Source organism: Nanorana parkeri, unplaced genomic scaffold (assembly GCF_000935625.1).
Source record: "Nanorana parkeri isolate BGI_ZX_2015 unplaced genomic scaffold, ASM93562v1 scaffold517, whole genome shotgun sequence".
In the NCBI taxonomy this organism is placed as follows: domain Eukaryota; kingdom Metazoa; phylum Chordata; class Amphibia; order Anura; family Dicroglossidae; genus Nanorana; species Nanorana parkeri.
This window is the reverse complement of record NW_017306785.1, coordinates 56,962-69,307: the sequence shown is the minus strand read 5'-3', so window position 1 is coordinate 69,307 and position 12,346 is coordinate 56,962. Positions and strand designations below refer to the sequence as shown.

The following is a 12,346-nucleotide window of genomic DNA, read 5'->3' as shown; positions in this document are numbered from 1 at the left end:
AAGGAAACCTGGACTGAGAGAAACATGGAGGCAGGCATTGCTGTCCTTCTTTTAAAAATATGACTCGCCTAGTTGTCTCTGGATTTAATGCCTTTCTAGGCAGATCAAGAATGTCAAAGCAAAGACTCCTGATTTGCATATATGTTCAAGGTCAGTGACTCAGAATGTAATAAATGTCTACAGTATATGCAAACGGCATGTGGTCTTCATTAGAAAGCAAGAGCTTATATTCTATGAGGGCAGGTGTGTATAAACCATCAGAATGACAGCCAGGCATTTTAGGAGTGGTCAGCAAAGGAAGCCAAAGTCATTTCTCAAAACAGGTTTAATTTAGGGCCAGTTCACACTAATTACGGTGCGTTCCAACAGCTACAGCTCTGGAACAACCCACAATTGGTGTGAACTGGCCCTAAATATAATCTGTTTTGAGAAATGATGTTGGCTTCCTTTGCTGACCACTCCTAAAATGCCTGGCTGTCATTCTGATGACAGCCAGGCATTAATCTCACATCAAAATAATGTAATCGCACACCAAATTCCCCCCTGGGGCGGGAGGGGGCGTGGCGTTGTATTGGAGTCAATGGCACCGCAGCCACACCCCCCACCCGCAGTGAGATTGGACGCATTGCAAAACATTGCCTGTGTTCCGGTCCAATGCTGGCCACTCTGTCATGAATAAAGTATGGTAGCTGCCATTACAAAGCTCTCCTTTGAGAATGTTAGTCCCTTGGCTGTCAGGCTGATCCTTTCGTGCTTTCGTATCGATGCTTTCTGAGTCTCTGATATGAAACAAAAAAAAGGAAGTCTAACACTTTTCTAATGCTTTTACAAAATGGTTGTTCCAAGTGTGTGAATCACAAGTATTGAAGGCAGAAACAACCAGGCAGCTTTTTTTAATGAGAGTCAGCATTGATGGCCCCATACTTTTTATAACAGATTTACTTTATGATGCTAATTTATACCTCTTCCACCCATTATATAGTTGGGCTAATGGCGTTCACATGGCACTACCACCACTAGATAGCAGTAAGGTGCATAGAAAATTCCTATGCTTCTTTGCACCCTCTATTGGCAGTAATATCATGCGAACAGCATTCGTCCAGCTTTATGGAGAAATAATTCACCTCCTGCTAGCTTTTGAGATCTCATTTGTTGCTGTGGTTACTGCATTACTAAAGGAATGCAATTATCTTTAAAGCACAACACCGTGCAATTCTTTTCAAATAGTCCCCCAGCCAGGGTTTAAAATAGGAAAGCAGCTCTGGCTGCAATACTCACATCCTCACTAGTGATGGGCTCGGGCGTGTTCGCAGCTCCACGTGCTGAGCCCGCATGGAAGCTGACAGCGCCAATCACAGGTATTGAGACATTATCCCGGTCCGCAGCTGCAGAGATCGGGAAATGTCTCCGTGCCTGTGATTGGCGCTGTCAGCTTCCATGCGGGCTCAGCACGTGGAGCTGCGAACACGCCCAAGTCCATCACTAATCCTCACCAGCACTGTGCCCTGCAGTAATTCCATTGCGCCACTAGATGTCCTCAGTTTTTTTGAGTTGAAAGACAGCCAGCATCATTCAGCCCAAAAAACAATACAGACTAATGATTTCAGGACAGTGGTGACGAGTAGACTTGTGCGCCGTCAAAAAATGTGTTCCGTTATTTCGTATTTCGTAATTCGTATCCGAAACTCAATTCGGATTCATCCGAAATACGAATTTTCGTTAGTTTCGGCACATTTTCGTAACTGTACGAACATTCGTTATGATGAAGTTAAAAAGCAAAAATACCTTTGTTAATATTGGAGTCGATGTGGTAGTTGTTTTTTTTATCCGAAATACGAATTCCGTTAACGGATTCCGTATCCGAATTTCGTATTTCGGATAAAAAAAACCTACCATCAACTCCAATAGAAATGTACTTTGCTTTTTAACTTCAATATAACGAAAGTTCGTAACGGAACGAAAATACGTCAACGGAATTTCGTATTTCCTGCCTGTATTGTAATGCAACTCTCAGCAGCAGAAGAGAAAACCTCTGATTGGTCAACCAAAACGAAATGCGAATTCCGTTGATGGATTCCGTATCCGAATTTCGTATTTTAAAAAAAACTACCATCAATTCCAATATAAATGTACTTTGCTTTTTAACTTCAATACAACGAAACTTCATAACGGAACGAAAATACGTCAACGGAATTTCGTATTTCCTGCCTGTATTGTAATGCAACTGTCAGTTGTTGTCAGCAGCAGAAGAGAAAACCTCTGATTGGTCAACCAAAACGAAATACGAATTCCGTTAACGGATTCCGTATACGAATTTCGTATTTAAAAAAAAAATACCATCAATTCCAATATAAATGTACTTTGCTTTTTAACTTCAATATAACGAATGTTCGTAGCGGAACGAAATTCCGTCAATGGAATTTCGTATTTCCTGCCTGTGTATTGTATATACCCTCAGCAGCAGCGGATCCGTATTTCGGATTTTAAAAAAAATCTTGTCATGTTGTTTAACCTCATTTACAGGGGTAATATTAGTTCCTGTTTCAAAGAAAAATTCGGATCCGAAATTCGTTAACGGAATTTCGTATTTTGGATATAATTCGGAAACTGCAATTCGGATTTCGGATGCTTGCGAATTGACGAATTTCAGGAAAATTCGTACGAATTTCGATTCGTAACGTAACGAATCGCACATGTCTAGTGACGAGCCAGAGTCCTGTCCCAGCTGCAACCCTGATAGTTCTTGTAAAAATGCCAAGTGCCGGCACTGGTATCTAAACTGGTATTTGAACATCCCTAGTACAGACCATTATGGACCCATCCCTGGAGATGTTTTCTATGGCATTTTGCATTCACAGTGCATTGATACAGAGAGCATTGAGTGCTGCTCTCTGCATCACTGAGGACCATCCATCATTTAGAAGATCCAAAGATGATGTGCATCTTGTGACCGGCCTGAAGACATCTGGAAAGATAAGTATGAAAATAAATAAATACTGATGGAGGTGTCTTTGGGGGGGGGATGGGGGCCAACTGGGATGCAGTAGGAGAAGCCTAGAGTTGGGTTTTAATTCACATTACTTTTTACTAACAAACATTTATTTCATATAAAAGAAAAAAACGAAAAAGTTCCTTTTGCTTTCGTTTATTGACTTGACGATTAATTAAGTGCAAAGCATGCAGTTTATAGCGTAGGAGACGTCTCATAATGAGCAAAACTATTCTGAAAAGTCTTATTTCCCTTTGTAGTTCTGACATGTCATTTCCCCACAATATTTACATATACCCTAGAAGTGTCCCTAGGGTTGTTTCACTTTTGGCTCTCATTTGCCAAAGCAAAACTTTACTTTGCAGATGTGTGAAAATGAAGCATGTAAAATAATATATGTATGCTCATATGACCAATATTAAATGTATGGTGTCAGTTTTGGACAAGTGGTCTGCTTAAAGTAGTGCTAAAGCCATTTTTTTTTTCAGAAGCATACCGATGTATAGATAATATCTGAATATATTTTTAAAAAGAAGTCCAGAGACTCTTACATTGGTATTCTCTTACAGCCACAGCTCCTTGCTGGCTCTGTTGTGCTTCCCTGAACTTCCTGTCGGAGAAGCAGGATCACATAACCTCCCAACTGTCCCTCATTTGGAACCAAATCCATCTGTCCCTTTTTCCTCCTCAGTTGCCCCTCTTTTTGGTTTGCTGTAAAGATATTTATGAAAATGTTCTATTTAACTACCAAAGGTTTTATTCTGCACTAAAAATTTTATACTATCTTTTAATTATCGTGTTTACTAGACATGTGCGATTCGTTTAGTTCAAAATCGAAATTCGGACGAATTTTCGGAAATTCGGACATTCGGATGTATCCGAATTCCGAATTACAGATATAACGAATGCAAACGAATACGAATTTCCGTTTCCGAAATTCGGTAGCGGTAGATCGTTTTTCCCCATCAAATGTCACTTTGCTGCAAACGAACGAACGAACGAATGAACGAACTACCGCTAACGAATTTCGTCCGAATCCGAATTGACTTTCACACCCAAATCCCTAAAAAACTAAATAACACAAATCTGAATTTAAAATGAAACGAAACGAAACAAATTTTTTGGCAGTACACATGTCTAGTGTTTACTATTTCCAAGAGCCAGTATAAAAGGGAAAATCATGGTGAAAGAAAACCAATTCTGTGTTTAACCACTCATGTTTGGCATATACATTTGTAGCCCCCATCACGTTTTGTGAGGTGGCTACTAGACATTTAGTGATTGCCTGGGCTGTAGTCAGTCTGGCTGGATTATAGTTGGCATTTATCTGGTTAATTCCATGTGTCTGGCATTGACTGTACCCCCCTGGGTGGAGTGTGACTCTGCTATAATGTGGGACAGCCAATGAGGGACACAGTACAGTACTGCAGCCAATCACTGTCCCCCCCCCCCCCCCCCCAGGCTAGGCCTTAGGCCTGGGGGTGGGCAGAGACTGGAGTGTGGGAAGTATTTCCCTGGGCCTCATTCATGGAGGATGTTGCCCGGGGAGGAGAACCAACGAGATGGATGGCTGCTGGAGGTACTCAGAATCTAGAGGATCTCAGGAGCATGGTTGGTGTCTCTCCTACTGAGGATCTGTACTCATCTCTGCTCTTCTGTTACTCCAATTACTATTCGCTGTACCCCAAGTGGATTTACACTATGATGCTAAAGAGGTCTGGAGTCTATGTCTGGTACACCCTGGATGTCTAGGATCCCTATACCCTCTCTCCCCAGTATAAAGAAGTTAATTAAAAGGAGAACTATGAGGTGAGTGCTTTTCACTCACCTCATAGTTATAGCCGACCTGTGACAATGAGACTGTCACAGGTCGGCTCAGTAGATCGGGAGGTGAGCGAACACATACCGGGTTCGCTCACCTCTCAATCCTGTCACGGCTCTCTGCCGTGACAGGGGGAGGGGCTGGATTCCCCTCTCCCCGCTCCGATCTGCCAGCGCTGACTGGCGGAACGGACGGGGGAGGGGGCGGGTACAGCTGGCTCTGCCTCTAGATAGGCAGAGCCAGCTGTCACTCACGCAGCTGGGCGGATCCCGTCGTCTAAGTCGGAATCCGCTCCGGCTGCGGCGTCTCAGTATACCGCGAGCTGCAGCTCGCTGTATACTGAGCTTGGGGTAACGGGAGGACGCTAGTTTGTGTCCTCCCTTTACCCTAAGGAGAACTATGGGGAAAAACACTGACCCCATAGTTCTCCTTTAAAGTTATTCAGCACTGCATTACTGGAGTGCATATCAGCTTTATGGGCACTAGAAGAGGGCGGTTAAATGCTAATGGGACAGCTAGGCCAAATCTCCTAGACAACTAGTAATGGCATGGGTTTTTCCAGCGGCTCCTTAGGGGGTGAGCACTACACATTTTTAATGGTCAGCATAACTGCAGGAATGGCAGGGGTGTGTCCATTGTCTGATATACATTATGCTAGAAGGTGTCCCCCTTTCTCATCTCAGAAAGTTGGGAGGTATGGAGTCACATGATCATCCTGCTTGGGAATATATGTCCCATCGTCCCCGCTGCAAGCTCTCTCCTGTGAGAGACTACAATCTCAATACAAATTAGTAAACTAAACGTGAGATTGTAGTCCCATCATGGGAGTGAGCTTAGAGCGCTGGCTACTTTACAACACACACAGGGACCATGGGGAACAAAAGTCGCCCCCCTCCAGAAGGAAGGACAGTGTCAGCACCAAGTCAGAGATGATTTGAGAATCTACAGCCGAGTGATACACAAATAAGATACATTTTTGTTAATAGTTATAGTACTTGAATGCATTTTTAAGATTTAACTCCTGAGTTAAATGTTACTTTAAGTTAGTCAATAAAAGGTATCACTTGAACTACAAACCTTCAGATAAATGATTTTCAATATTAATTTTCATTAAGTACACCATTTATCTACTTTTGTATTATTAATCTAAAATAATTTTTGACTAGATATTCACTTTCATTTCCTTGCAGTTCCATGTTTGTGAATTGTACAGTATGTAATATAGGGCTTTTGTCATTTATTTTTGTATTTCAGGGAAAGTGGTCAGTAGATTAAAGGGAATTTGTAGTGTTTTATATATACTGTATATATGTATATAAGACATATTAAGTACAGTGGTACCTCGGTTCACGAACGCTTATGTTCACAAACAATTCAGTTCGCAAACAGGAAATTCGGCAAAATTTTGCCTCCGTTCACGAACTCCGCTTCGGGTGATGAACACAACTGCAGCTACTTTCCCTGCTCTGACACATGGTCATGGCTTCCTCTAGTCGAGATCGCGGTCTGATCACAGTTTGATTCGGTTCACGACCAAATCAGTACGCGACCAGAATAGCGTGTATATGTATTTCTGTTTTTTTTAAGCTGAACACCAGGAAGATGGCCATACACTAATGGAACTAACAGAATAGAAAAACAGATTCCTTCATCCACGCCAAACAGCATGAATTGAGGTTTCCCTAACCCCCCAAATATTGTATTCTGATGGCCAGCCAGCGCCCGCCACTGTCAGAATACTCCAATAGTGACTGCAGCCATTTTTTAGCCCAGCAAGTTCAACAAAAGTCAACTTAACAGTAATCGACTGTTGCTAAGCTGGTAGGACCACCCACTATTAGAAATTCTAACAGTGCATGGCCAGCTTTAAAAACACAAAAAAATGCAATAATATTTTAAACAAAATACAGCTAGTAAAAGTACCTAAGGGCCTGTTCACAGCAGAAGCGTTGGGGCTACGCTGGCCGCCTCAATGCACAGACAAGGCATCTCATCTTAAATAAACAAATATTCTGCGCTATTAGGGAAATACACCGTGAAAACTTATAGCGCTGCACTACTGACCAATTAAGGCATCTCATCTTGTTTTAAATTGCCACAGTTCTCACCACTGCGTTGCATGCAGTACTTTTTTTCAGTGCAGTATGGAGCAACACGATTAGCTGGGGCTGAAACTCCTGAAAAACGCCTTCCCTGGATGCAAACTGTGTGCGTCCAGGGTTAGTCACAGGCTCTGTTTGTATGTAACCGCTCAGATGTGCTATACGCAAACATTGTGGCCCTGGCCAATGATATGTACAAAGTACACATCTGACAGCTGTGACTGCTGTGGGCACATTTACATGGAGTGTTCTGGGATTCCTGTAGCAAGAACATATGGATTCCTGTGTAAGGAATCCCGAGTGTTCCTGTTGAGATGTGGCTGTTCACCTATTAAAGTTAATGAGAGGGTAGTCCACATGTACTGGCACATGGTACAATTACATGTAGTCTGGGATAAATGATTATTGCTGGATGCAGCTTTCCTCCACCCAGAGACAATGATCTATTCCAAACCGCATATAATTGTTCCATGTAAGATTATATGTAGACTGTCGCTAACAGGTGCGGCTGTTGTCACCCTGTCATTCATTTTAGTGGGTACAGCAGCCACATCGGAATGGAATTCCTGCCACAGGAATCTGTAGGTTCTTGCTGCATTAATCCCAGAACGCAGCATAAGTACCCTTGTGAATGAAGCCTTAGGAGAGCTGACAATGGCAGCTGTGTAAATAAAGCCTCAAAGCAATGCTTTCCAGTGGTATTTAAAAATAACAAAATGTAAACAAAGTATAAATAACAAAATAATTACAAAACAATTGTTAGAATGTATTGTGTGTAACACATACACTATATTGCCAAAAGTATTGGGACACCCTTCCAAATCATTAGATTCAGGTGTTCCAGTCACCTCCATGACCACAGGTGTATAAAATCAAGAACATAGGCATGCAGACACTTCTACAAACATTTGTGAAAGAATGGGTCGCTCTCAGGAGCTCAGTGAATTCAAGCGTGGTCCCGTGATAAGTTGCCACCTGTGTAATAAGTCCACCCATGAAATTTCCTTGCTACTAAATATTCCACAGTCAACTGTTAGTGGTATTATAACAAAGTGGAAGCAACTGGGAACAACAGCAACTCAGCCACGAAGTGGTAGGCCATGTAAAATGACAGTACGGGGTCAGCGCATGCTGCTGCGCACAGTGCACAAGATTTACCAACTGTCTGCAGAATCAAAGTCAGAATCAAAGACCTCCAAAGTTTGTGTGGCCTTCAGATTGGCACAATCTGCTTCATGGAATGGGTTTCCATGGCCAAGCACCTGCATCCAAGCCTTACATCACCAAGTGCAATGCAAAGCGTCGGATGCAATGGTGTAAAGCACGCTGGAGTGATGAATCACGCTTCTCTGTCTGGCAGTCCGATGGATGTGTCTGGGTTTGGCCGTTGCCAGGAGAACGGTACTTGCCTGACTGCATTGCGCCAATTGTAAAGTTTGGTGGAGGGGGGATTATGGTGTGGGGTTGTTTTTCAGGGTTTGGGCTTGGCCCCTTAGTTCCAGTGAAGGGAACTCTTAAGGCATCAGCATACCAAGACATTTTGGAAAATTTATTGTGCACAAAGCAAGCTCCATAAAGGCATGGATGAGCGAGTTGGGGGTAGAGGAACTTGACTGGCCTGCACAGAGTTCTGACCTCAACCCGATAGACCACCTTTAGGATGAATTAGAGCGGAGACTGCGAGCCAGGCCTTCTCGTCCAACTTCAGTACCTGACCTCACAAATGCGCTTCTGAAAGAATGGTCAAACATTCCCATAGACACACTTCTAAACCTTGTGGACGCCTTCCCAGAAGAGTCGAAGCTGTTATAGCTGCAAAGGGTGGGCCAACTCAGTATTGAACCCAACCGACTAAGACTAGGATGCCATTAAAGTTCATGTGCGTGTAAAGGCAGGCATCCCAATACTTTTGGCAATATAGTGTATATTTAGAGCACTTCCTTTAACCTGCAGATAATGTCATTTCCAGCAAGTGTGTAAACCTGCTGAGTTTCTTTTTTTTTTTCCTATTAACTCCTTAGTGAAACCTAGTTAGCCCAAGTTTTTTCTCATTTGGTCATTCGCCCCGCCCCAAAATAAAATAAAAAACCTTTTGCCACCCAAAAAATTACATCTTTTTATTAGTCATAAAATTAATTATGAATCAACAGGTTCAAAGCTAAATTATAAAACGTGCAATGGTCCTTTAACACTATATAAGGGTGCAGGAGCTGTAGTGGTTAAAGGAACTTCTTTTTTTTCAGTTCCTCCATTGATAATATGTGTGACAACAGAATTTATTTTTATCCTTTTAGACAAAAGAAGAACTAGTCATTTCAAGCTAGGGTGTTAAAAGAAAAGCCCAGTCTTTTGGAAATGTTTTAATCTATATTTATCATTTTGATAATACAAATAATCATCCACATATGTCAATGTTTTGAACATCTTGGTTTAGGTGTCTTTCTCGTTCTGTCTGTTTAGGGGCATGTTCTGGGTGGGAGATCAGAAAAGGCATTGATGTATTTCATACATTGGTGGTCCAGGATTTTTAAGTGTATAATCTATACACTTAAGTATATTTTTTATGTATCACCTGCAATACCTAAATGCAACAGCTCCAGTGGTTCTTCTCATTGTGAGGAAATAACATCACTCCTCACACTGAAAACTTGCATGTCTTAGTCACTGTGACCTGAGGTTTGGTGATCAATGAATGTTACACATACCGATAGTGGAACCACGTAAAATAAAAAGTATAGCAAAAGTAAAACTAACTAAAGTTTCTGCTGCAATACTCTTTGTTAATCTGCTTAGGACCTTGATAAATCTTAATCAGGCTCTGTCATAGGTGGACAGGTGTCTCTCTAAAAGGTGCCCATACACTGCACGATTATCGTACGATAATCGTATGCGATCGGGTTTTCGTACGATAATCGAGCAGTGTGAACGGAGACGTGCGACCGTTTCTACTGTACGGTCGCACGTCTTCTGTCGAACCAGCATGTTCGAAAACCAGCCGGGAATCGTACGATTTTCGGCTGGTTAGAACGGTGCTCGGAAGATAAATGCTGAACGGGCCGGTGTGCGCACGCGCACACTGCCCGTTCAGCATTGCGGTCATCGGAAGCCCGCCCCTCAGGAGGGCGGGCTTGCGATGATCGAGAGTGCGATCTGCCTGTCCAAGATAGGCAGATCGTACGTTTTTTTAATCCCTTTACAACCATCGCAAGACTAAAGTCTTGCGATGGTTGTAGAGTGTATGGCCACCTTAACTCAGTTTGTGTATAGAGCTGCCTGTACTTAGCACCGCGATCCACTAATGTTCCTTGTGGGGCTCACACCTTACACAATTAGTGCACACACAGTTAAAACTATCCTTCCAACATTCCATTAAGAGCACGGAACAATAAGTGTCACTGCATGCGCATTTTTGAAAAAGTAATTGAAAAAAATCTCCATTTGCGATAAGTGTTTTTAAGATTGGAGGTGCTTGTTATTACGACCTAAGGTATAGTTGCCACATGTCCTGATATTGAACACTCTGCTGCAATGACTATGTTCCACAGGCTGCCCCACAAAATGCAGGACAGCCTGCAGAGTGGCAGCAGGTGTGCTCCATTTTGCGTTCCAGTTCCCAGCACTGGATCCATGCCGGTACTATTGGGCACTGACCAGCAACGCTGGGGTATGCATCATCAAACATGCTCCTATTCATTTTTTTAGGTCCTGGGCCAGGACCTTTTCATAGACTCTGAAGCATTTATTCTCCCCTTTACTGTACCATGCCTTATTCTACACTGTCCTTGTATGAACCAGGGCTTTGCTTCCTCATGTTAAGGCCTCCAGCAAAGAGAGCAATAAGCATCATAGTAATGACAATACCAAATTTCATAGTCCAGGAACAGGATGTGCTTTCCGGAAGAGGTACCTGGATTACAAAACTATACACACAACAATACAAGTTCTTCTTCAGGTACGACAGCTGAAATATATATTTAAACTGTATTTTCAGATCCAAAGAGTGTCATGTCTGACCATTTAAGAGATAGAAGGCACTTCAAAGCGATAGTAATACACTGTTGAATTTTAATTTCTTTCTAGCAATCTTGCATGGTGTTTGAATTATATATACACTAATAATGCCCTGTTTATCTTGGTACCTTTACAATATTAAAAGTGAGCCACTTTTTTACTTTGCCAAATATTAATACATAGTTAGAATAGACACAAAAGACAAAAGGTTATTTAGCATCAAACAAATGCATTTCTGAAAGAAAAGGAAATGTTTTAGTCAGAAAGAAGGAACAGAAACTATCTATAGTTGGGTTTATAAACCATGTTGTTCTCAAGATCTGAGATCACCATATTAAGAGCTTGCATAGTAACCATGGTTGAGTAATGCTCCTGCAGTAGGAAACGCTAGTTTGTAATGTTTGCACATGCCTTGAAAATTGCTATGGTGCAGAGGATAATGGCACAGAGCCCAGAAAGTTAAGAATCTCTACATGACCCAAACTGTTTAGTCAGCAAAGAAAGTATACTCTGGAAATACCCAACTTTGTGCATATGCGTATATACTGAAGTCTGTTTTCCTGAGTGGTTCAGTGATAGTGAAAGTTGCTTATATTGACAGAAAAAGGTGCATTAAAAAAAGCCAAATGATATAAAGGGAAGCGTTATTGGTTTTGGTTAAATCCTTATTTTAAATTTTCTCCTTAATTTATAAGCTCTTAAATTATTTTATATACAGCATATAAAAATCTACTATATACAGTTGTGTAAAAAAGTGTTGGCCCCCTTCCCGATTTTTCATCTCAAATTTTTCATCCTATTGAGATGCTGTGGCATGACCTTAAAAAGGCAGTTCATGCTCGAAAACCTTCCAATGTGGCTGAATTACAACAATTCTGCAAAGATGAGTGGACCAAAATAAATTCCTGCACAGCGCTGTAACAGACTCATTGCAAGTTATCGCAAACGCTTGATTGCCGTTATTGCCGCTAAGGGTGGCCCAACCAGTTATTAGGTTTAGGGGGCAAACACTTTTTCAGAAGGGGCCATGTGGGTTTGGATTTTGTTTTCCCTTAATAATAAAAACCTTCCTTTAAAAACTGCATGTTGTGTTTACTTGTGTTATCTTTGACTAATATTTACATTTTTTTGATGAGCTGAAACATTAAAGTGTGACAAACGTGCAAAACAATGAAAAATCAGGAAGGGGACCAACACTTTTTCACACAACTGTGTATATATTGTGACGTTGGGGAGGTTAGCACAAATGGCGAGCGCTTAAGGACCAGTCATGAAGCCGTTTTCACAGAACAAAGGGCAGTCTTTTATTAATTCCAAAGGCAGAAAAAGGAAATCCAACATAAATAGCTTTCTTCAGCGTACATATCAGCTCACCCTTCACAGGTTATCCTGTTCAGTGTCTAAGGACCTGACGGTTTGCCT

The 12,346-nt window shown here is 41.8% G+C and overlaps 1 protein-coding gene across 1 annotated transcript in view; it reads right to left on the bottom strand.

Annotated features, from left to right (window-relative positions):
- The window catches only part of LOC108790965 (C-X-C chemokine receptor type 3-like), a 61,965-nt gene that overhangs the window by 34,962 nt on the left and 14,657 nt on the right, over positions 1-12,346 (bottom strand). The gene's annotated exons all lie outside the window — the stretch shown is intronic.